The sequence below is a fragment of the Octopus sinensis genome, linkage group LG7 (assembly GCF_006345805.1).
Source record: "Octopus sinensis linkage group LG7, ASM634580v1, whole genome shotgun sequence".
NCBI lineage: Eukaryota > Metazoa > Mollusca > Cephalopoda > Octopoda > Octopodidae > Octopus > Octopus sinensis.
The window spans coordinates 21,230,723-21,255,712 of record NC_043003.1 but is presented as its reverse complement, the minus strand read 5'-3'; the positions used below and the strand labels follow the sequence as shown (position 1 = coordinate 21,255,712).

The 24,990-nt window shown below is 37.8% G+C and overlaps 1 protein-coding gene and 1 pseudogene across 2 annotated transcripts in view; both read right to left on the bottom strand.

Annotated features, from left to right (window-relative positions):
- LOC115214118 (probable protein S-acyltransferase 23) overlaps positions 1–24,990 on the bottom strand; it is a 246,604-nt gene that overhangs the window by 190,890 nt on the left and 30,724 nt on the right. The gene's annotated exons all lie outside the window — the stretch shown is intronic.
- Positions 14,666–14,778, bottom strand: LOC115214594 (annotated as a pseudogene).

Here is a 24,990-nt window from a genome sequence, read left to right as displayed (position 1 = left end):
TTAGTCGAGCAAATCGACCCCTGGACTTATTCTTTGTAAGCCCAGTACTTATTCTACAGCATCGGTTGTCAAGCATTGCCAGGGGGACAAACACAGACACACACACACATACATATATATATATATACGACAGGCTTCTTTCAGTTTCCGTCTACCAAATCCACTCACAAGGCATTGGTCAGCCGGGGACTATAGCAGAAGACACTTCCCCAAGGTGCCACGCAGTGGGACTGAACCCGGAACCATGTGGTTGGTTAGCAAGCTACTTACCACACCTGCGCCTACGCTCATATTTTGAGTTCTACTTTTCCTATTTGCATCACCATCCATCCATCCATTCATACATGCATGCATGTATTTATGTAATCAAAATACCGAGCCAACCAACTCTACAAGGTTATACTCAAGGAAGGTCAACTGTCACTAAACTCAATTATACACTAACTTTCAGCAATAAAACTTAAATAAAGCTGAAAAAAAAAGACTAATAAATAAACAAAAACAAGGCGGTGCTCCAGTACAGCCATGTTCCATCGACTGAACCACTAAAAGAATAAAGAACATGTTTGTGTGTGTGTGCGTGTGTATGTTTGCATGTATACAAGCATAAATACACGCAATTCACACGTAACCACTGGACTTCCACTGGGTCCAAGGGAAGCAATCATGGATGAACAAACGAGTGCGATCATGTGGAACACTATTAACGAACACGAAACTTGATAGCGACGTTTTTATATAATAATACCAAGTCAGCCCAGATCGTTTAGATGCAAACATCAACACCAGCTACGACTATCTCGACTTTTGATGGGTGGGGGAAATCTAGGAGTGCATTTTCTGTGTGTGTGTGTGTGAATGTATGTTTTTTTTTCCTTTTAAAGAGAGTTGGGTATGATTTGAGGGACTGTTGACTGCTATATCTAGCAGATCGAGCGCCTAACTTGGCTCAGTATGTTAAATTACGACAGACTTTGTTATTATTTTGATATTATTTAAAACCTCATATCGTAAAACATTCAAATCTACATAACAGTTAACAACCCTCCTGTCTCTCCATATCTACAGGTGTTGGCAACCGTGGACATCAATACCAAATTCTGAAGATTACTGATTTTTCTTGGGAAAGATACAGCTGTGGTTTCCTGTTGCTTTTTGCCAGTTTATTTACAATTTACACTGATAGTCTTCTGCTTGCCTGGGTTTACGTTTGAGGCACAGAACCTCTTTAGCTCTTAGCCAAAAAGACTCACTCCCAAGACATCAAGGTATGTCCTTACACTGTTGGGCCAATGTGGCTCACCTTTGAATCTTCTGTTGATTGATTCATTATTGGAGCCTTGACAGGTAGCAAAATCCTGGGCCAGTGCAGGCATAGGAGCTCTCGTGACTCTATGCTTCCCAAGGCTTATGAATTCCCAAGCAGGGACCTTGCCACTAAATGCAATTTAATGAATTGCCCAGGACTTGGTGGTCAATTCAGATGATTATTCCAGGTTTCATTCTGTATCACAACACTGGGGGAAATATCTTCTATAGTTCTGAGTGAATCAAAGCTTCTTTTCTAAAAATGCTGGTGTTCATTTGAGAGAAATTTGGCTATTATTTCCAACAGATCAAACAACCATGTTATGGCTCACTCTTGTTTTCTTTCTTTTTAGTTTAATGTTGGGGACCAAGACCCCACAAGGGGCTAAACATAGAGGGGACAAACAAGGACAGACAAATGGATTAAGTCGATTAGACCAACCCCAGTGCTTAACTGGTACTTAATTTATCGACCCTGAAAGGATGAAAGGCAAAGTCGACTTCGACAGAATTTGAGCTCAGAATGTAATGGCAGACGAAATTTGGTAGCCATGCTCACATAGATCAGATGGTGTTTATTGAAGGAGAAATAAGTACCACTTAAAAACTAGGGTCAATGTAATCAACCTCCTACCCCCAAAATTTCAGGCCCTGTGCCTTTAGTAGAAAGGATTATTATAACTACCATTATTATCGAATTAAAATGAAAATACAGTTCTATATTTAAGAGATAAGGAATTATGTACATTATTTACATTTGACGGATATTTGTCCTCATTTTGTTTGTTGCTAACAGCTGAAATGTTGTGTTAACAACAAACAAGATGAGGACAAATATCCGTCAGATGTAAATAATGAAAATGGAAAATATTACTAAATATACATGAATTGTACATGAATCAGCGATTTAGTAGATAAGGGTGTTAGTTTACAAATAGTTTCAAATCTAGTCCATTACCCCATACCTAAATAATAATTGGAAACCAATCAAATAGATTGTAAATAGGCATAGAAAAATATCTTCAAAAGTTTTTCGTCTCTAAAGTTGAAGTTTATGGCCCAGAAAAAGTATGACCTTTATTAGCAACACCTCATCTCAAGTCACTTGGATATTTATGGAAAATAGACTATTTTGGTGAGTTTTGGGTTTGTGCAGAACTAAAATACTCTTGTAAGGAGATTAAGACTGTTTTGAGATATACAGAATAGAACACGCAAACGCACACACACACACATTTATGCATTTGTGAATATCATCATCATCTTTTTGACATCCACTTTTCCATGATTACATTGTTCGGATGGAATTTATTGAAGCAAATTTTCTATGGTTAGATGCCCCTCCTGTAGACAATCCGTGCCTATTTTCAATTAAGGTATTTATTTCCCTATGTGTGAACATGTTTCCACAGGAGACCTAGAAACAGATGACACTACTTGCATGATAATAACATTTGTTTAGAGCTATTGTGGACATACAAGCACAAACACACACACAGCAAATTTCTTTCAGTTTCTCTGTACCACATCCCCTCACAAGGCTTTGATTGGCCTAGGGTTATAGAAGACAATTACTCATGGTGCCACATACATAAGAGATTTATCTTTGTTATAACATGTGGAATACAATATAATGTAATAGATAGGCACAGGCATGGCTTGTGATAGGAAGCTTGCTTCCTAACCACATGGCTTAGGTTCAGTCCCACTATGTGACACCTTGGGCAAGTATCTTTTACTATATAGCCTTGGGCTAACCAAAGCCTTGTGAGAGGATTTTGTACATGGAAACTGAAAGAAGCCCATTGTAGATAAAAGATAGTATAATTATGTCATTAATTTTCTCGGAAGCCCATTCCCTGATATGTAATAAAAACTGAGATGAAATGAAATAATATGAAATCATAAAAAAAAAAACAATGGTGAGAATACTTGTACTTGTTAATCCTTTTGTTACCAAGATTCCATTGAAATATATTGTCTTTGTTTCAATCAAATTTGAAAATAGTAAAATAACTATCATTACTCAGCTGGTGTATAGAACATAATTGATGTCATATCCAGCCCAAATATTTGACCTGTTTTATGTTCAAACCAATCAGATCTGGCCTCTCACACCTACTTTACAATGTCATTCTAAAAAATAAACTATCACATCATCGAAATCTTGAAGCTATGACATAATAATGGTTTCAAATTTTGCTACAAGGGATGCCATTTTGGGGGAGGGGATCTGTTGATTACATCGACCCCAGTGTTCAACTAGTGCTTAATTTACTAACTCTAAAAGGATGAAAGGCAAAGTCAACCTCGGCAGAATTTGAACTCAGAATGTAAGGACAGACGAAATACTGCTATGCATTTTGCCCAGCGTGCTAATGATTCTGCCAGCTCACCACCTTACACTATGAGATAATAATGCATGGTCATTCAAAACAATGTGAATGAATAAGCATTCCATTTGACAGAGTAAGCTGAATGCGAAGGGGTCAACTTGACAAGACAAGTTCATCAACCCCTTGGTGGTCGTTGGAGTGCTGTAGCCATGCAGCATATCTTGGGCGAGAAAGCTTGGTGGAGCCCATCCATCTTTTGCCTAAACTCATTTCTACAGCTGAGTGGACTGGAGCAACGTGAAATGATGTTTTTTTGCTCAAGAACACAAGGCACCACTTGGTCCAGAAATTGAAACCACAATCTTACAATCCTGAGTCTGACTCCCTAACCACTAATCCACACTAAGTGGACTGGAGCAACGTGAAGTGATGTGTTTTTGCTCAAGAACACAATGCACTGCCTGATCCAGGAATCGAAACCACAATCTTACGATTGTGATTCTAACACTCTAAACACTAAGCCACACACCTCTACAAACTTAGTCCACTTTAAAAAAGGAAGTTGGTATCACAGAAACTGGAGATGGTCTCATGTGATCTGGTGTCAAAAGGGTAAACTCTGTTTATACTAACTTGTCTAAAACCACCCCAAGTTATTATTTATACAAGGCATCTCGTTCTGAAGTGTTCATATCTAAATTAAAATATATAGAAAGCAAGGTAGACCGAAGAAAAGGTGCTGGGGAGGACAGGTGGAGGAGGAGATTGGGAGGGGTGGTTTGAAAAAGGAGGATGCCCAAAACTAGGCAAGATGACGAGATGGTGTGGAGGCAGTTGCTATGGCATTGAGGTAGATCCAGCCACCCCCATTAACAGGGACAAAACCTGAATTTAAAACACTGGATGATGATGATAAGTGCCAAGCTTTAAATGTGGAGGGAACCTGTGGAAAGGGTAAACACAGGAAGACGTGGGAGGAAAATGGTGAAAAAGGATCTTTGGATCCTGGGCTTCAATGAAGAAATTAGAAGGGACTGGGAGTTGTAGCAATTTGCTGTATTTGAGATGTGCCCGGCTAAGTAGACACACTGTCATCCTTATATACAGGTCTTTACAGGTGCTGGAGTCACATAAAATGCACTTGTACTGGTGCTGTGTAAACACACCCGTGCCAGTGGCATGTAGAAAAGTACCCAGTGCACTCTGTAAAGTGGTTGGCATTAGGAAGGACATCCAGCCATAGAAACCATGCTACAACAAACAGTTGGAATCTGGACGGTTCCCCAGCAGGCCATCTCCTGTCAAACTGCCTAACACATGCCAGCAGGGAAAACAGATGTTAAACGATGATGACAATGATGATATTTACATTAGAACCTTTTGTCAAGTTCCAAACACCAGCTTAATTTGGGGTGAAGGGAAATTTTCCAATGCCATTCATTATAGAGAAGTTAGTTATTTTACTAAAGTCTTCAAAAAAAATTGTTTTAATTTTTAAAAATTAACAAAAACAAATAGACATGTGTAATTTCATTAGAAATATGGTTAGAAAAACATGTTATTTCTTTTTGTAAATGAATATAGAAATAAAAATTAAAATTAAAATAAAAAAAAAAACACACACACAATCCCAACTTGTGCCAGAGATTAGACTGACATCAGTATCTGTTTTGGCAACAGCTGTAAGTGTCTTTGGCAAATGTTTGATGAATTTACTTCTCTCATAACTTGAGGGATGGAAGCAATTAGAAAAGTGATTGAAAGACACCGTTTGAAACATTAACCATGAAAACAAAACAAGAAATGTTTTTGGCAGCTATTATGGGATGTAGTGATAACATACTTATGATCATCACTTAAGCACTTATAGACAAAATATATAATTTTCATTGTTAGGTCAATATCTTAACATAACATATGGCATCAAAATAGACTGGATATCTACCTTAGCCAAGTTCTCAGGTTAGGAATTAAAGGTTTACAGAAATAAATAAATAAGGTAATGCCTATGGTTGTGGCAGTTTAACGGTTTACAGGTGATGGTATTGGTGAAGTTATAAAGGCTTACAGGAATAGAAGTGGTGGAGTTTAAAGGTTTACAGGAATAAATGTGATGGTGGTGAAGTTTAAAGGTTTACAGGAATAAATGTGATGGTGGTGAAGTTTAAAGGTTTACAGGAATAAATGTGATGGTGGTAGAGTTTAAAGGTTTACAGGAATAAATGTGATGGTGGTGAAGTTTAAAGGTTTATAGGAATAAATGTGATGGTGGTAAAGTTTAAAGGTTTATAGGAATAAATGTGATGGTGGTAGAGTTTAAAGGTTTACAGGAATAAATGTGATGGTGGTAGAGTTTAAAGGTTTACAGGAATAAATGTGATGATGGTGGAGTTTAAAGGTTTACATGTGGTGGAGTTTAACCCTTTTGTTACCAACCCAGCTGAAACCGGCTCTGGCTCTTTAGTACAAATGTCTTGTTTTCATAAGTTTTGAATTCAAATCTTCCACCAAATCTTAGTCGCAATTTATGTTCCTACCACTAGCTCAACGATAACGATGTTATTTTACTAAATGCTTTGTTATATTTAAAATAATTGGAAGAAACACGGAGCATCTCAACAGAAATTCAGTAATGAAAGGGTTAAAGGTTTACATGAATAAATGTGATGGTGGTGGAGTTTAAAGGTTTACAGGAATAAATATGGTGATTGAGTGGTTGGTGGTGAAGTTTAAAGATTTAGAGGAATAAATAAGGTGGTTGTGGTAGTGGCAGTTTCAGTCTGAATGATCTACAAGTTTTATGTCCAAACCAGCAAAGTCTGGCCTTTCACACCTACCCTACAATGTCATTCTATAAATAAACAATCACATCACTGAAAACTTGAAGTTACAAGATAATACTTGATTAATTCAAAGCAAAACATATACTGAATGCTAAAGGGTTATAGAGCTAACACCGAGAAAAGAGTGGAATTAAAGCATTCTCCAGGTATATGTAAATCATACAAAGAATTAGGTTGTTATTGTTGTTTGGTGCCAGATCAGCTCTGATCTAGAAAAGTATATCTATGATGAAAAGCATTCCAGCTGTGACCATCCCTTCCCTTTTTTTCTTTTTCTTTCTTTTTTCAGACACAGTGTGTTTTATTTGTTAACTCATTATCCAATGTGTGTTTCCTAACTTTAATATTAGTGGGGTGTGACATGAAGGAGATTTGACTGCTATTCATAACAGGTTGTGCAACCACTTAGAAGCTTCTTTGTTCAATTGTACACAAGGGATTTGTTGTTTGATAAACCACAGACAACCAAGATGTCCATTGACTAACCTTTTTTTATACAAAGCCACCTGTGACCATCTTTAGGTATATGATAATAAACTTGCTGTTTGCAGTGATCTAAAAAAAATTTCCCACAAGATTTCATATTTACTCTTTTACTTGTTTCAGTCATTTGACTGAGGCCATGCTGGAGCACCGCCTTTAGTCAAGCAAATCGACCCCAGAACTTATTTTTTGTAAGCCTAGTACTTATTCTATCGGTCTCTTTTGTTGAACCGCTAAGTTACAGGGACATAAACACACCAGCATCTGTTGTCAAGTGATGTTGGGGGGGGACAAACACAGACACACACACATACATATATATGACAGGCTTCTTTCAGTTTCCGTCTACCAAATCCATTCACAAGGCTTTGGTCGGCCCGAGGCTAGAGTAGAAGACACTTGCCTAAGGTACCATGCAGCCTCCTGGCTTCCCTGACCCCAGTCGAACCGTCCAACCCATGCTAGCATGGAAAACGGATGTTAAACGATGATGATGATGATGATGAAGTGTGAATGCTCAAAATGTAAAAGACATTTCCTACTTTTTTATTTTCCTATTCTCTTGTGTTCTACTTTTAGCACCATATGTGTGTGTGTGTGTATGTGTGAAATTTTTCTATGAGTTTAATTTAAGTTCTTGAGAGAGTTAGCAACCAGTTTAGTTGCTAACAAAGCAACAGGACTTTTTGAGTTAAGAGAATTGTCGATGTTTGTAAATATGTGGTTGAGTTTGTGTGTTGGTTGAACTATATGCATGTGTATATGTGTGTGTGTGTGCATGTGTATGAGTGTGCGTGTGCGTGTGTGTGTATGCATTTTTTTATGCATTTGTCCCCACCACCATTGCTTGACAACCATTGTTGGCTTGCTGATGTCCATGTAACTTAGCAGTTCAACAAAAGAGACGGATAGAATAAGTACCGAACGTTAACAAATAAATACAGGGGTCAATTTGTTTGAGTAAGTCCTTCAGGGCTTTAGTTTAATGAATGAAAACAAATAAAACAATTTGGTAAATATTGTAGTGATGCCTGGTTCCAGATGCCATTTTTGGATTTTCATCCACGCATGCACAGGGATTAGAGTCTTCCAGAAGGGCTGCCCGAAGCCCCTTATGTGCATGCGCAGTCATCAGCAGGAGCTAGGCTTGACCGCCATTCTCTCTCTTCGCCCCTGCTGCTGACCGAAGCGGATGCAACTGGGACCAGCACCGTGGAGCAGGAATTTTGACAGCAAGCGACATTGTGAGTTGTGAGTTTGTGACTGCCTTTGTATCATTGTGTCTGACTACTAACCCTGCTGCTTCCACCCCCAAGGCGTCCAAGCAACCAATGTCCAGAGATGTAACACTTGTACAGACAGAAAAATAAATATTGTTATTTGTTCGGAGATTCTTGTTCCTGCTATTTTCCTTTCCACGACTATGTAAGGAATTGTGAAGTACCCTTCCAGTGCCAACCTCACTTCCTACAATATAAACCAATGAAATGAATACTCGATTAAGTACTGGATATTGACACAGCTAACTTGAAACTTTTGAAGTTGCTGATACACCAAAGCTGAAGTTTAACGATTGAAGCAATTAAACAACTCTATTACATCCATGTGTTAATCGACTGATTTATAAATCCATTAAAAGAAACTTATTTTGCTGTGAGAAATAAAAAGGAGGTGCGACAAAAGAAAGATCACAACAGCTGCAAAAAAACAGAATATTCTCTTCTCTGTGTTTTTTGCAAAATTTTAACTGATTGGTTACACTTAAGACCACACACACACACACACACATATATATATGATAATGGGGTCTGGTTTATGGGGTTATCCTGGGTTTCTCGCTCATAAGGGGTTGAGCCTTATGGAGTAACTTCAGACCCCAAACACTGCTGGCCTAAGCCCTCTTCAAAATATGGAGGGGAAAATTGTGGTGCACCTGAGCACTGTATACAACAATTTCATTATTATTATTATTATTATTTTATTTTAAATGCCTCTCTATAAAAGTATACACTAGGTGATTATCTCCCTTTGCCATTGGTCATCGAGTTTCGGCTGCGCCGCCACCTTGAGGTCTTCAAAGCACCACGTAAGTAAACAATTGTCTCTCTTCAGCCTTGGCTATTGGCCTTCCCCATTATAATATTAACTGCTCTAAATATTCAGAGTGTGCTTCTCCCTCAGATTTTTGTATTTCTACAAACAATATATATACTTATACATACATACATTTATACACGCACACACACATATGCTCTGATAACGGTTATTGCACACTATCATGGCCATACTAACAGCCATGATGATGATGATGAACGTTATTGTAGTGAATATAGTTGAGCAGCCCTGGTCAATATCATGTGTATAGAAAAAATACGGACAGAGCCAACTAAAATAATAGTTAATTCACATTAATCTGTAAGGAGGAAAGGGCCAGTTTCTTGGTTGCTTCCTGGATGGGATGCCAGTCTGTCACAGGATTACTCACTTTTACCAGTTGAGTGGAGTGGAGCAACATAAAATGAAGTGTTTTGTTCAAGAATACAATGCATTGCCTTGTCCAGGAATTGAAACCACAATCCTACAATCATGAATCCAATGCCCAAACCATCAAGCCATGTGCTGGCTTTGTGGTTAGGGTAGTTGGCTCACAATCACAAGGTCGTGAGTTCGATTCCTGGTGACGCGTTGTGTCCTTGAGCAAGACCCTTTATTCCACATTGCTCCAGTCCACTCAGCTGACAAAATGAGTAGTACCTGTTTTTCAAAGGGTCAGTCTTGTTAAACTCTGTGTCGTGATGAATATCCTTGAGAACTACGTTAAGGGTACACGTGTCTGTGGGTTGCTCAGCCACATGCACGTTAATTTCACAAGCAGGCTGTTCCATTGGTGAGATCAACTGGAACCTTTGTTGTCGTAACTGATGGAGTGCCAGTTAACCACCAAGCCATGTGCCTCTACTGACTAGAGAAATGCTTGACCAATATCTGGTCAGTTCTACTTCTTTAGGAGTTATAACACTAAAACAATGCTTGATTGATGTCTGGTCAGTTCTATATATAGGAGCTACAATACCGAGGGGATTGAATGAAACAATGGGTGATCATTGTGTGGTCAGATTTACTTGTACAAGACCAATAACACTGAGGTAACTGACAAAAGCAATGCTTGACCAATACTGTCTAGTCAGTTCTACTCATATAAGAACTCTAAGGCTGATATAACTGAGTGAGACAGTGCTTGACCAATGCTCTGGTAATGGTTATTGCACACTATCATGGCTATACTAACTGCTCCATTATTTAGTACCTAAGACTCAAATGTTGTTTAGCCCCAGGTCAACCTTGATCAACCACACTTCTGACCACAGACACTATAATTATAACTATCCCACTGTTTGTAATTTTGCTATTTCTTAAGAGGCATCCTAGGACTACATTGTCTAATGTGTCCTTTCCCCCTTTCTATTTATTGACTTAAGACAGTAAGATGTAGTTTCAGGAAAATTTGACTGCTATTTCTTGCAGGCTGAATAGTTACATGGAGGCTCCAGTTTTGCTTGAATATGGTCCGTTCCATATAATGATATCTGTCTTAACTAGTTGTGCTTTGCTTCATTGTCATGCTTGTAAGAAGAGAAACACAACTTCCTCGAATAAAAAATCATGTCATATGATTATCTTGTTGAGATAAACAATAGCACAGTTGAAAAAACAAAGACAGTCTTTAGTGCACAATTGAAGATGATGGAATGATAGACAGGCTGTAGTAATATAATCAATAACGTGGCCATCTGACAAGTGACAGATACATAGTTCAAGACACCTCAGTGGGCATGGTGTCTTTTTTATGTCAGAAATTGGTATTGATATCTATAATGACTAATATTATGCAAAATATATATATGACATCAATTTTCGAACATTGATTAAGGAGGCAAGTTGGCATAATTGTTAGCATGCTTGGCAAAATGCTTTGCAGAATTTCGTCTGTTTTTATGTTCAGAAGTTCAAATGCTGATGGGGGTTGACTTTGCCTTTCATCCTTCAGGGGTTGATAAATTGAGTGCCAGTTGAGTAATCGACTTAACCCCTCCCTCCAAATTTCAGGCCTTCTGCCTATAGTAGAAAGGATTATTATTATTATTATTACTAGCTAATTGTAGTATTTTATATATAAGACAAGGTACAAAACCAAGTTTTTAGTTTAATAATTCTTTTATTACTCTTTTACTTGTTTCAGTCATTTGACTGTGGCCATGCTGGAGCAGTACCTTTAGTCGAGCAAATCGACCTAGGACTTATTCTTTGTAAGCTAGTACTTATTCTATCAGTCTCTTTTGCTGAACCGGTAAGTTACGGGTACATAAATACACCAGCATTGGTTGTCAAGCGATGTTGGGGGGACAAACACAGACACACAAATGTATACACACACAAGAACATATATATATATATATATATATATATATATATATATACAAACATATATACGACGGGCTTCTTTCAGTTTCTGTCTACCAAATCCATTCACAAAGGTTTGGTTGACCTGAGGCTGTAGTTGAAGACACTTGCTCAAGGTGCCCCGCAATGGGACTGAACCCGGAACCATGTGGTTCATAAGCAAGCTACTTACCACACAGCCACTTCTGCGCCAAATTTTTTGTAAAAAATCTCTCCCCACCTAACATCCTTTGACTGATGTTTCCTTCAAAAGAATTTTTAAGTTTTCTTTCCTTCTTCATAAAGCTGGCCATGGCCAAATACTGATAGAATAAGGTCAAACAACTGACAAGCAAATCTGTGGTATAGAGCAGAATATTTGCTGTAGCCCATCTTTTACACCAAGACAAAACAATGTATATGATAACACTTCCAATCAGTTTAGATCAGAAGCCACGAGAGCCACTGCCTGGTACTGCATCAGGGCATTTATTATTATTATTATTATTATTATTACCAATACCTTAAAGAATGAAATGAAATTGTGTTGACTTTAAATATGAATTACACTGCACATCAGAATCAATGCTTGACTACTTTGTATCTATTTCTATCCAAGCAAATTTAGTGTGATAGCAATGATCTCGAAATATCAAATAGATTGCCAATTCTATTTCAGTATCATCATATAGCACCACAGATTACTAAACTTATCCCATTGATTCCTGTAATCTTGGCTATCTTTAATGTACTTTGCTGCTGTGCCTCTTTCTCTGACTGGTCTACTCATTGTCGTTGGTAAATTAAGTTACATTCAACAAGCTTGTAGTTGTCTCTTCAGGTCTCAATCATCTCTCAACACCAGCACCAATCATAATCATAACTACCACTACCACCACCACAATCACTAGTACAATTACTACTGCCACCACCACTACCAACACCACAATCACCACCACTACTACCACTGCAATCACCACTACTACCACCACAATCACCACTACTACCACCACAATCACCACTACAACCACCACAATCACCACCACAACCTCCACAATCACCACTACAACCATCACTACCATCCCCACAATCACCACTACCACCATTACAATCACTTCTACCACTACCACCTGCACTACCTCCACCATTAGTACTAAGCCCAGTCACCGACATCACCACCATGAATCACAATAACCATTACCACTACCGTCAACAGCAACAACCACAGTCATCAATACAGCCCCAGGACCACCTCCAATCACAATCACCACTCCCATCGCCATAATCCCCACCACCACCAACACAATCACCACCACCACAATCACAATCGCTACCACTAACAATCTCCATCACGTTACAATCAACCCTCACAATCTTACGTTAATTTAGCGAACCAGTAAAGAAGTCTTTATATGGCTGATCCATTCTGAAAATCACAACATACTAGACTGTGTGTGTGTGTGTGTGGAGAGAGAGAGAGAAAGAGAGAGAGAGAGAGAGAGAGAGAGAGAGAGAGAGAGAGAGAGAGAGAGAGAGAGAGAGAGAGAGTACAGTAATAGGAGCCTATTGTTTATCTATGTATGTGGTCTATGTAGGTAATCCAGTGCATTGCTTAGTCTGGCAGTGTCCCTGTACAGCGGATTAATATTTTCATTAGATGCAATCTCCTGGGACATATCTAATCATAAGTATGCTCCTTGAAGGTTGGCATGGGGCTAAATAGCAACACCATTATTCAAATATATCATACTGGAGCTTGATTTTCTTGTAGACATTAATACATAGTGTACTTCAATAGGATTATAGTCACACACAGGTCAAAGTACTAAATTACTGATTAATCAAATACTACCTGATCTTTTCCTTTTTTTTTAATCTTTCAGCCAAGAAAGAAAGCAGTGATCTTAACCTCTTACAGAGACCCCAAGACTGTTAGGAGAAAGAAGGAAACTATTCTCAAATCAGTATCCTGGTATCAAATACTTGCATGATATTCTGGCCCAGAATGCTTACTATGGAATGGACTCTGCGAAAGGCACTCAAGGTGCCAAGTAATAAAATACAATAAGGTGATGGATGAACCTTTTTGCATTAACTCTGATAAATGTAATGTTTATTTATTCACATTTTTTAAAATTAATTAAGCATTATCTCATTGTTTACAGATTTTGATGAACAGATTGTTTATTTTTAGAGTGACATTGTAAGGTGTGTGTGAAAGACCAGATCCGATCAGTTCGAACATAAAACAGGAAGAATGTTTGGGTTGGATACGAGCAGTTTAAATGCTAAAGGATTAAACCCTTCCATCCAAGAAGGGTATGGTGGGATTTGATTTCAGAATGCAAAGAGCTGAAACAAACAGGGTCAATGCTATCAACTAACTAACAGCCTTCCCTTAAAACTGCTGGCTTTGTGCATAAATTAGAAACCATTAATTGTGGCTGGAATGGCAAAAACATTAGTGTCAAAAAAATTATATATATTACAATATTTGTTTCAGACCTTCCTGTTCTGAGTTCAAATCCTGCCATGATCAAATTTGTCTTTCATGCTCTTAGGTATCAACAAAATCTCAGTTAAGTACTGGGTTAATTTAACCCTTTAGCATTCAGATTATTCTGTCAAATGCAATACTTATTCATTCACATTATTTTGAATTAATCATACATTATCTTGAAGCTTCAAGATTATGATGATGTGATTGTGCATTTATAGAATAACATTACAGGGTATGTACGAGAGGCCAAATCTGATCAGTTTGAACATAAAATAAGTAGAATATTTGGGCTGGGCATGACCAGTTTGAATGCTAAAGAGTTAATCAATTAACTCATTAAATTTTTGTGGATTTTGTGTCTATGTTAGAAATTATTATTATTATTATAGGTCACTGAAGGCAGTGAGCTGGCAGAATCATTAGTACACCAGGTGAAATGCTTAGTGATATTTCATCTGTCTTTATGTTCTGAGTTCAAATTTTGCTAAGGTTGCCTTTGCTTTTATCCTTACGGGGTCAATAAAATAAGTATGGTTGAGTACTGGGGCTGATGTAATCGATTATCCCCCCTCCCCCAAATTTCAGGCCTCATGCTCATAATAGAAAGGATTATTATAGGGCATTGAGCTGGCAGAATTGTTAGGGTGTTGAAAAAACAAAATGCTTAGTTGTATATTTGTTCTGTTTTCCTTTTATTTTTTTCTTTTATGTGTTTCAGCCCAAAGGGTGTAGCCATGCTGGGGTACTGCCAATGAAAATTTATGGAACACTTCATGAATTTGCATGTCATCTTTGGCACAGGGGCCATGTTAATCTTCTCTGTATCGTTCCAATTTTAGTATATGTGTTATGCTTTGAGTTCAAATTCTGCTGAGACCGACTTAGCATTTCATTTTTCTGTGAATAATAAACTCAAAACCCAGACAAGACTGGGATCAATGTAATCAGCCCCATCAGCCCTTGTGTCAATATTACAAAAAATTTATCATCATCATCATCATCATTATTATTATTGTTATTATTATTATTATTATTATTATTATTAGTCGAAACGTTAGTACGCCAGGTAAAATGCTTAGCGGCATTTCATTCATCTTTATGTTCTGAGTTCAAACTCTGCCGAGGTTGACTTTACCTTTCATCCTATCAGAGTCAATAAATTAAGTACCAGTCAAACACTGGGGTTGATGTGATTGACTTTCCTCCTTCCCTAAGATTTCAGACCTTGTGCCTATAGCAGAAAGGATTATTATTATTATTATTATTAGCAGTGGTGGTAGTGGGGGTCATCGTTGCCATCATCATAGTGTTGGTGGTGGTAGTAGCAGCGGCATTGCATTACTAGAGACTAGATCTTGTATGTGCCGCTTGCAACTCCAATAAATTTCTTCTTCTGAACTTCCTCTCTAACTATAGTTAAGACATGGAATTTGTAAAGACACTTCAAATAAGAATAGTTAACCGTTTCTATAAATACATAAATATATATATTTCCTTTGTTTCAGAGGAATTCTTAGTTTAGTTTCTGTTACTTTTTTTTACGTCTTATCCAAGATATTGAATAAACTTTTTCCAGTTTCTCTCCTCAAATATCTCTAAAAGCTATCATTTTCCCCTCCACCCACTTCTTTTGACATTCCATAAACATTGTAATCAATACACAATGTTGGCATACTTCAGTTAATTTTTTTTTGTTTTTGCTACGGTTGTCTGCATAAGTTGTCTGTGTATCATTTGTTTTGAATTTTTTCTCTTTGTACCTGCTATAACTTTTCTCTGAAACATATCTGTTTACTATTTAGCTGTCATACGATAAAATATTGCACAAGAAAATTGAAGAGTGCTGCAAGAGAGAACTGGAGGGAATTGTTTTTGTTTTTGCAGGAAGAATTTATAGAGAATTAGAACGACATGTATAATCCAACCAATGGGCTTCTTCTATACTAGTGATACTCAATCACTTTTTTTTTAAATTTATGGACCCCTTTAATTCCTATTTTACCTGAATGAACCCTCCTAGCCAAGACTCATATGGTAATTGACATTATATGAGATTTGTACAGCCCCCCCACTCTCAAGCTTGACTTCAATAGACCTGTACATAAGATCTGGACAGCTACAACCCCACCTGTCATTCAAAGTTACAAAATGTAATGTTGTAATGATGTACAAGGACTTGCAGGTTGAGCTTGTCTGACATGCAAGTATTACAACAAGGTCCCTGCATAAGTTGTCAGTGTATCATTTGTTTTGAATTTTTTCTCTTTGTACCTGCTTTAGCTTTTCTCTGAAACATATCTGTTTACTATTTAGCTGTCATATGATAAAATATTGCAAAAGACAATTGAAGACTGCTGCAAGAGAGAACTGGGGGGAAGTGTTTTTGTTTTTGCAGGAAGAATTTATAGAGAATTAGAACGACATGTATAATCCAACCAATGGACTTCTTCCATACCTATTACTTGTTTCTTTCATTTGATTGTGGCCATGTTGAGGCACCCCAGGACTTTTTTTTTTAAAGCCTGGTACTTACTCTATTGGTTTCTTTTGCCAAACCACTAAGTTACTAGGATGTAAACACACCAATACTGGTTGTCAAGCAGTGGGAGGGATGATGTCAAACACATACACACACACACACATATATTGGGTTGGGGCATAATTATTGCGGATTTTTATCAACAAATTTTATTCAACAATAACAATAGTTAACAATAACAATAGCTAAATGATTATTCTGGAGCATATTCACCATCTACTTCAATTATTACTTCCCATTTGCTTGGCAGATGGTCAGACCATCATTTAAAGATGTTTTTGTTAGATATTGCTATTGTTTTTGTTGAATAAAATTTGTTGAAAAAAAGCCGCAAAAATTATGCACCAATCCGATACATATGCCAGCATAGAAGGCGGACGTTAAGCAATGATGATGATGATACATATATACAATGGGCTTCTTTCAGTTTCTATCTACCAAATCCACTCATAAGGCTTTGGTTCACCTGAGGCTATGGTACAAAATACTTGCCCAAGGTGCCACAGAACCATGTGGTTGAGAAGCAAGCTTCTTACCACACACCCACCCACACCTGCACCTCAACTAATTTTTACTTATGGACTTCTTTGATTCCTATTCTACATAAGTGGACCCTTCAAGCCATATGGCATTTTAGAAAATTTTATATTTTTATATTATGGAGATGTACTTGCATAGCAAGTGCCTTAATCTGAGATTGTGTGCTGAAACAAAAACAATTGCAGTGTGGAAGGTGTTTATAAGCCATTTAAAAATACACAAAAACTGCTAGATTCACTTCAACATTTAAATTCAATTTGTCAAAATATTTTCATCGCTTTGAGACCGTGACCTGTTCACTAGCACAGAATTTTGTCAGTGGAGGGACAGGTTAAGTTGATTACTCAACTGGCACTCAATTTATCGACCCCTGAAGGATGAAAGGCAAAGTCAACCCCCATCAGCATTTGAACTTCTGAACATAAAAACATTAATTTCACGAGCATGTTGGTTCATTGATCGGATCATCTGGAACTCTTGTTGTTGTAACTGACCACATGCCACATACACACATACATAGATATTGATATGTACATACAAGGGAGCCTCCGGAGATATATATATATATATATATATATATATATATATATATATGTATATATATATATATATATATATATATATAGTGAGAGAGAGAGAGAGAGAGTTCACGAAAAAAACAAAAGACAAAGACAGGTGGTGTAGAAAACAAACAGATGTATTAATATAATGCTCAGGAATTGAAAAAGTCTTTTATGTTTCGAGCCTATGCTCTTCCTCAGAAAGGAACACAGAAAGAAACAAGGAGAGAAAAAAAATGTGTGTAGTGGCTACTGATCTATCATGGCATATATATATATATATATATATTGATAGACAGACAGATAGATAGATAGATATTGATACACACACACACACATGCAAATTTTGTTTTGCTTTCTTTTTTTTTTGTTGGAAAGACAGGTATAAGATTGTGTGACATTTACGTATTGCTCTAAAGATATGACTATATATCTGTTGAGACAAGAGCCAAAAGCAAAGCACAGACTGAGCCTACTGGGTTACCCTTATGCTACAGCTTTGACACTGAAATTCCTCGTGTGCCAAGGAGACAAGCAACAACTGGAACATGATTAGACTTAACAAAATAACAAAATACCACAAGAGTATTTCATTGCAGACCTTGCATACACTGAATAAATGTCTGTATGAACATGCCTGTGTGTCTGAGTGTGTGTGAGAGAGAGAGAGGGAGTGTGTGTGTGTGTGAGAGAGTGTGTGCATGTGAGAGAGAGAGTGTGTGTGAGTGTATGAAAGATATACTGTGTATATGTATGTGAGAGAGAGGAGTGTGTGTGTGAGAGAGAGTGTGTGCATGTGGAGAGAGAGTGTGTGTGAGTGTATGAAAGATAGACTGTGTATGTGTATGTGAGAGAGAGAGAGTGTGTGTGAGAGAGAGAGAGTGTGTGTGTGAGAGAGAGAGAGTGTGTGTGAGAGAGAGAGTGTGTGTGTGAGAGAGAGAGTGTGCATGTGTGTGTGTGAGTGCATGTATGAAGTAGCAAGAATGTGATAGTGTGTATGTACGTACAAATGTGAATGTAACAGAACATGTGTGCGGCTGTAAAAAATTGTTTCTGCATGTGTGAGTGTGAGTGAGTGTGTGTGTGTGTGTGTATGTGAGAGAGAGAGAGAGAGAGAGAGAGAGAGAGAGAGAGAGAGAGAAACTGGGACAGAAAGAGTGAAAGGATGGGGAGCATGTGAATGCCACAGAAAGATAGTTGGAATAACAGAGAGAAAGAATTGGTAAATAAGCAAGGGGGAGGGAGAGAGAGAGAGAGAGTGAAGGGGAGACACAAAGAATGTGAGAAAATAAGAGGGGATGTAGGTGAGAAGGTGAGGGGAGAGAGAAAGAGTTGTGTGTGTTGCAGTGAGTGTATATGAGTACCAAAAGTACTTTAGTGTAAGATTGTATTTTCACTTTGTCAAGAGTTAGCAGCTGTTTTAGGTTGATGTAGTTTTTCTGAAACTGATGAGGACATCCGGTTTGTGTGATACAATCATGGCTACATAGAGATTAAGAGAAGTCGTTAGAAATTCTTGGTTCAAGAATTTATAGACACAGCAATATTTTGATTGGCAATATTATTCATGAATTGAGAAAGTGAAGAGAATCGGATTCAGTACTTTGAAATATATAATATTTGTAAGGCAGCGAGCTGGCAGAATCGTTAGCACACTGGGTGAAATGTTTAGCAGTATTTTGTCTGCTGTTATGTTCTGAGTTCAAACTCTGCCGAGATCGACTTTGCCTTTCATCCTTTTTGGGGTCGATAAATTAAGTACCAGTTACACACTGGGGTCGATGTAATTGACTTAATCCCTTTGTCTGTCCTTGTTTGTCTCCACTATGTTTAGCCCCCTGTGGGCAATAAAGAAATAAATATATAATATTTGTTTTGGGTACGGTTAAGATATTTTGATTACCAATCCATCTGAGTGGAGGCATGTGGCTTAGTGGTTAGGGGTGTTGGACTCATGATCATAAGATTGTGGTTTCAATTCCTGGGTCAAGTGACACATTGTCTTCTTGAGCAAAACACTTCATTTCACATTGCTCCACTCCACTCAGCTGGCAAAAATGAGTTGTCCTGTGACAGACCGGTGTCCCATCCAGGTGAGGAAAATATATGCCATGAAACCGGAAAACCGGCCCTTAGGAGTCTGTATGACTTGGGAAGAAACCTTACTTTAGTGGAGGTGCATAGCTTAGTGGTTAGGGGTGTTGGACTCGTGATCATAAGATTGTAGTTTCAATTCCTGGATTGGGCAATGTGTTGTGTTCTTGAGTAAAACACTTCAGTCCACTCAGCTGGCAAAAATGATTAATCTGGTGACAGACCAGCATCCCATCCATGTGAGGGATATATATACATCAGAAAAACTGGGAAACTGGCCTTATGAGTCTGTATAACTCAGGAAGGACTTAACCTACCTGAGACCATTCTGAGTTCTACAATACAAAACTCATTCCATTTTGCCCCAGTCAATATCAATCCACTCTGTCTCCTCTGGTTCTCTGGAACAAATTCAGACTCACTCAATTTTAACTCACCTGAGACAATTTCAGGTTTTATGATGTGAAGACACACTCTGTTTTAACGTGGTACTATACACCTGGATTTTAACTTGCCTGAGATTGACTTTTGGTTCTATGAATCAGAACATATTGTTTTAAATTAACTCATACCCTTTTACTTGTTTCAGTCATTTGACTGTGGCAATGCTGGAACACTGCCTTTAGTTGAACAAATCAACCCCAGGACTTATTCTTTGTAAGCCTAGTACTTATTCTATCCATCTCTTTTGCTGAACCACTGAGTTACGGGGATGTAAACACACCAACATTGGTTCTCAAGCAATGGTGGGGAGACAAACAGACACACACACACACATATACGATGGGCTTCTTTCAGTTTCTGTCTACCAAATCCACTCACAAGGCTTTGGTTAATCCGAGGCTATAGTAGAAGACACTTGCCCAAGGTGCCATGCAGTGGACTGAATCCAGAACTATGTGGCTGGTAAGTAAGCTACTTACCACACAGCCACTCCTGCACCTATATATATATATATTATATATATATATATATATATATATATATTTATTATATAGAAGGAGCTTCTACAGGACTAGAACTGTTTCATTCAAGAGAAATCATCAAGAGCTTCCTGATGATTTCTCTTGAATGAAACAGTTCTAGTCCTGTAGAAGCTCCTTCTATATAATAAATTAATTTTACTCTGCTATGTATTGAGTACCTTATTTACTGTGGTTAACCCCGAATCAACCCGGGACCTACATATATATATATAATATATATATATATATATATATATATATACATTGTTTTAAATTAACTCATATTTAAATTAAAACCTTTCATAATTCTATGTCCTAAATACCAGCTTAATAATGGAAAAGTTACCCAAACTAGCAATCATTTTCAAAATTAATTGAAACACATAGCCAGAGTATTTCATTACAAATATTTTCATTGCTTAGTTAAGTCGGAGGGAGAAATTGTAATATCCTGTATTTTTCCAGTGCTTCTAATATGTGGGAGATTACTACTGCAAACATGTAGAAGTGAATGTATGAAAAACAAAATAGGAATTTTGAAAAAAACACCTATAAAAAGTAGTTTTTAAACACTGAATGGCTATGTGGATCCACCAGAACAAAACAGTAAACAAAGGGGTCAATAGGTAAAAAAAAATGGTTGATGGTTGAGAACATCATCATCATCATCATCATCGTTTAACGTCCGTTCTCCATGCTAGCATGGGTTGGACGGTTCGACCGGGGATCTGGGAAGCCAGAAGGCTGCACCAGGCTCCGGTCTTATCTGGCAATGTTTCTACAGCTGGATGCCCTTCCTAACACCAACCACTCCGTGAGTGTAGTGGGTGCTTTTTACGTGCCACCTGCACTGGTGCCAGGCGAGGCCGGCATCGGCCACGGTCGGATTGGTGCATTTTACGTGTCACCTGCACGGAAGCCAGTCGAGGTGGCACTGGCATCGGCCACATTCGGATGGTGCATTTTACGTGCCACCGACACTATATATATATATATACACACACACACACACACACAAACATACACGGGTGAGTGGATAAACGAAAGAAAGAGGTACTCAACATGTATGTATGTGTGTGTGTGCCTGTTTTGTAAGATTCTTGATGTGAAATCGTGTTGAATCAGATATTGTTATATTTCAGAATAGTCATATTTTGCTAATTAAACACATACACAATAGTACTTGTGTTTAATTGGCAAAATATGACCCCTACCCCACGAATATAATATAATATAATATAATATAATATAAAAGTAGTTTTTAAACACTGAATGGCTATGTGGATCCACCAGAACAAAACAGTAAACAAAGGGGTCAATAGGTAAAAAAAAATGGTTGATGGTTGAGAACATCATCATCATCATCATCATCATCGTTTAACGTCTGTTCTCCATGCTAGCATGGGTTGGACGGTTCGACTGGGGATCTGGGAAGCCAGAAGGCTGCACCAGGCTCCGGTCTTATCTGGCAACGTTTCTACAGCTGGATGCCCTTCCTAACGCCAACCACTCCATTAAATTAAATTTTTCAAGGTAGTGCCCCAGCATGGCCACAGTCTAATGACTGAAACATACAAAAGATTTAAGATGAAAGTTACATTTATTCCCCACTCCCTGGCTACTTACCCCTTTTTTCACAAGCACCCATATATAATTTTCTACCCACCCACCAGGGGTTGTACCTCCCACTTTAAGAAGTAGTTTTTTCACAAACATGATGGCAGTAAAGAAAACAGATGTTTTCTCTTCCCTAGCCCTGACTGCGACACGCAACACGTGTTGGAACCAGGTAGTATTAATTTCATAAACCATAGTTCTTCCCGGTCACATTTTTAAGTAACAGCTTGCTGTGATGTCATTTGATGTAGTGTTTTTTTTTTTTCTTGTAAGTGAAATGATGTTAGTATATTTGTGTTGTTGTGTTGTAGCGTTAGGTTTTTGCCAGGAACAGCCAAGCCTATTATTTTTTTCTTACTGATTAAACATCACTATGGAAATAGAGGAAAAACATGAATACAAAAAAACAATACTTTTCGCTCTATAATAAGAAACAATAAGCACACAACACACACAGATGAGATGCATGCACAGACAGACATACACACGTGCAGATAGAAAGAGAGAGAGTTAATTCAACCAGGACTTCTCAAAATGGCTGCTTTAACCTTTGCATACGTTTGTGCGCCAGGAGTCAATACAAACTTATGAAGCAAAATAATGATTTATTGCTTTCACACAAAACCAGTTGTTATAGAATGAAATTATATAGTATATATAAATCAATGGAACTGATCCCTATAGCTGGTTTTTCTTTTATTGATCCAGGAAAGATAAAAGGTAATGTTAAGCGCTTGTGAAAGTCAGAGAATCTGCTTCAAAAGTAAAATGCTAAGGTAACAGCGTTTACGAGTTTCTGATGTCAAATTGTGCATAGAGGGTCATTATGCCAATAATGGCAACAAAAGGATTCTGATGAACCTAGCTGACTGCTTGCCGGACTTAACTATTAATCAAATAAACAATTAGTTAAATGGTTAACTAGTTAATTAATGATCTTTTATACTATGGGTACAAGGCCTGAAATTTTGGTGGGAGTGGGTTAGTCAATTACATTTGATCCCAGTGCTTAAATGGAACTCCCGAAAGGATGAAAAGCAAAGTTGACCTTCGTTGAAATTGAACTCAGAACATAGTGCTGGAAGAAATGCTGCCAGCTCACTGCCTTAACTAGTAGTAGTAATAATAATAATAATAATAATATAATAATGATAATGGTGGTGGTGGTGGTAGTGGTGATGATGATGATGATGATGATAAATGTCCTGATGCAGTACCAGGCAGAGGCTCTCATGGCTTCTGATCTTAACTGATTGGAACTGTTATCATGTACATTATTTTGTCTTGGTATAAAAGATGGGCTATAGCAAATATTCTGCTCAATACCACAGATTTGCTCGTCAGTTGTTTGACCATAACTGGTTGAGCATGTGCCTTGGTGGCTGACAATATGTGCATCTCTGATCATGAGCAGAAGTAGTTGGGGAGCATCATAGCCATGTGTTGAGAGGAATTCTTTGGGGTTTGGATAATTCACCTTTTGTTCATCATCCTTAAACAACCCTTATTCAGGGACCTTTTGAATGGGATGGGCTACTCAATTTGAAGAAAATTCTAACTGGGCCCCATCTGCAAGATCATGTGCTGTTTATCTTGATATGAGATCACCATGTCATGCACATATGGTTTTGATGCATGTGCCTGGTGTACCCTTATCAGATGGGTAGTCATGATGGGTATACTGGGCTTCATATATTTTCCCCAGTGTCACTTTGATGGTATGCACTGCTCTCTCACTCAATAATGATGACGATAATAATAATAATAATAATAATAATAATAATAATAATCGCTTAATGTCCGCTTTCCATGCTAGCATGGGTTGGACAATTTGACTGAGGGCTGGCGAACCAGATGGCTGCACCAGGCTCCAATCTGATCTGGAAGAGTTTCTACAGCTGGACAGACTTTCTATGCCAACCACTCTGAGAGTGTAGTAGGTGCTTTTACGTGCCACCGGCATGAGGGCCAGTCAGGTAGTAATAATAATAATAATAATAATAGTAATGATAATACTTTCTACTATAGGCATAAGGCCTGGAATTTGTGGTAAAGGGGATAGTCAATTACATCAACCCCAGTGCTCAACTGGTACTTATTTTATTGACTCTGAAAAGATAAAAGGCCTTCCATAACCTTGTCCAGACTTGTGTCTCGAAGGGGGACTTTCTAGGTACAATCCCCATGCTTATTCATGACTGAAGGGGATCTTTACCCTTTACCCTATTTTGGAAAAAAAAAAAGAAACAAGGTGCATAATGTAGTCATAGATATTCTAATTCTATAGAAAATAAAAATAGGACATGATGGTCATGGTTAGAATGCCTTTGAATATAGGCCTTCTAGATAAGAGCAGATGTGGGACTAAACAGCCAACCAACCAAACATGTGATAAACCTGAACAACCTTAAATGTTTGCCTGGCTTTCTAGTCAAGACAATCCCCTGGATCTCTTATGGTTATGGTTATGAAATATCAAGTGTTTGCACTTGAGATATATTCCTGATTGACTAAAAATTCTCCCATGAACTGTGTGGTCTCCTGCTTATCTGAGAAAGCATTAATCTATTATTTCGTGAAGCCAATTACAACAGTTCTGTCAAAGTCTAGTTAACATTTTAGTTTGGCTAAATATAATTTGTCCTGATTTACTTCATTGGACAGGCACAAAGGCGCTGGAGGAAGTTACTCATACATGCCTATTATTATGATAATAATATTGGTTCCAAAAGACAGCGAGCTGGCAGAAATGGGAGGGTCCATTT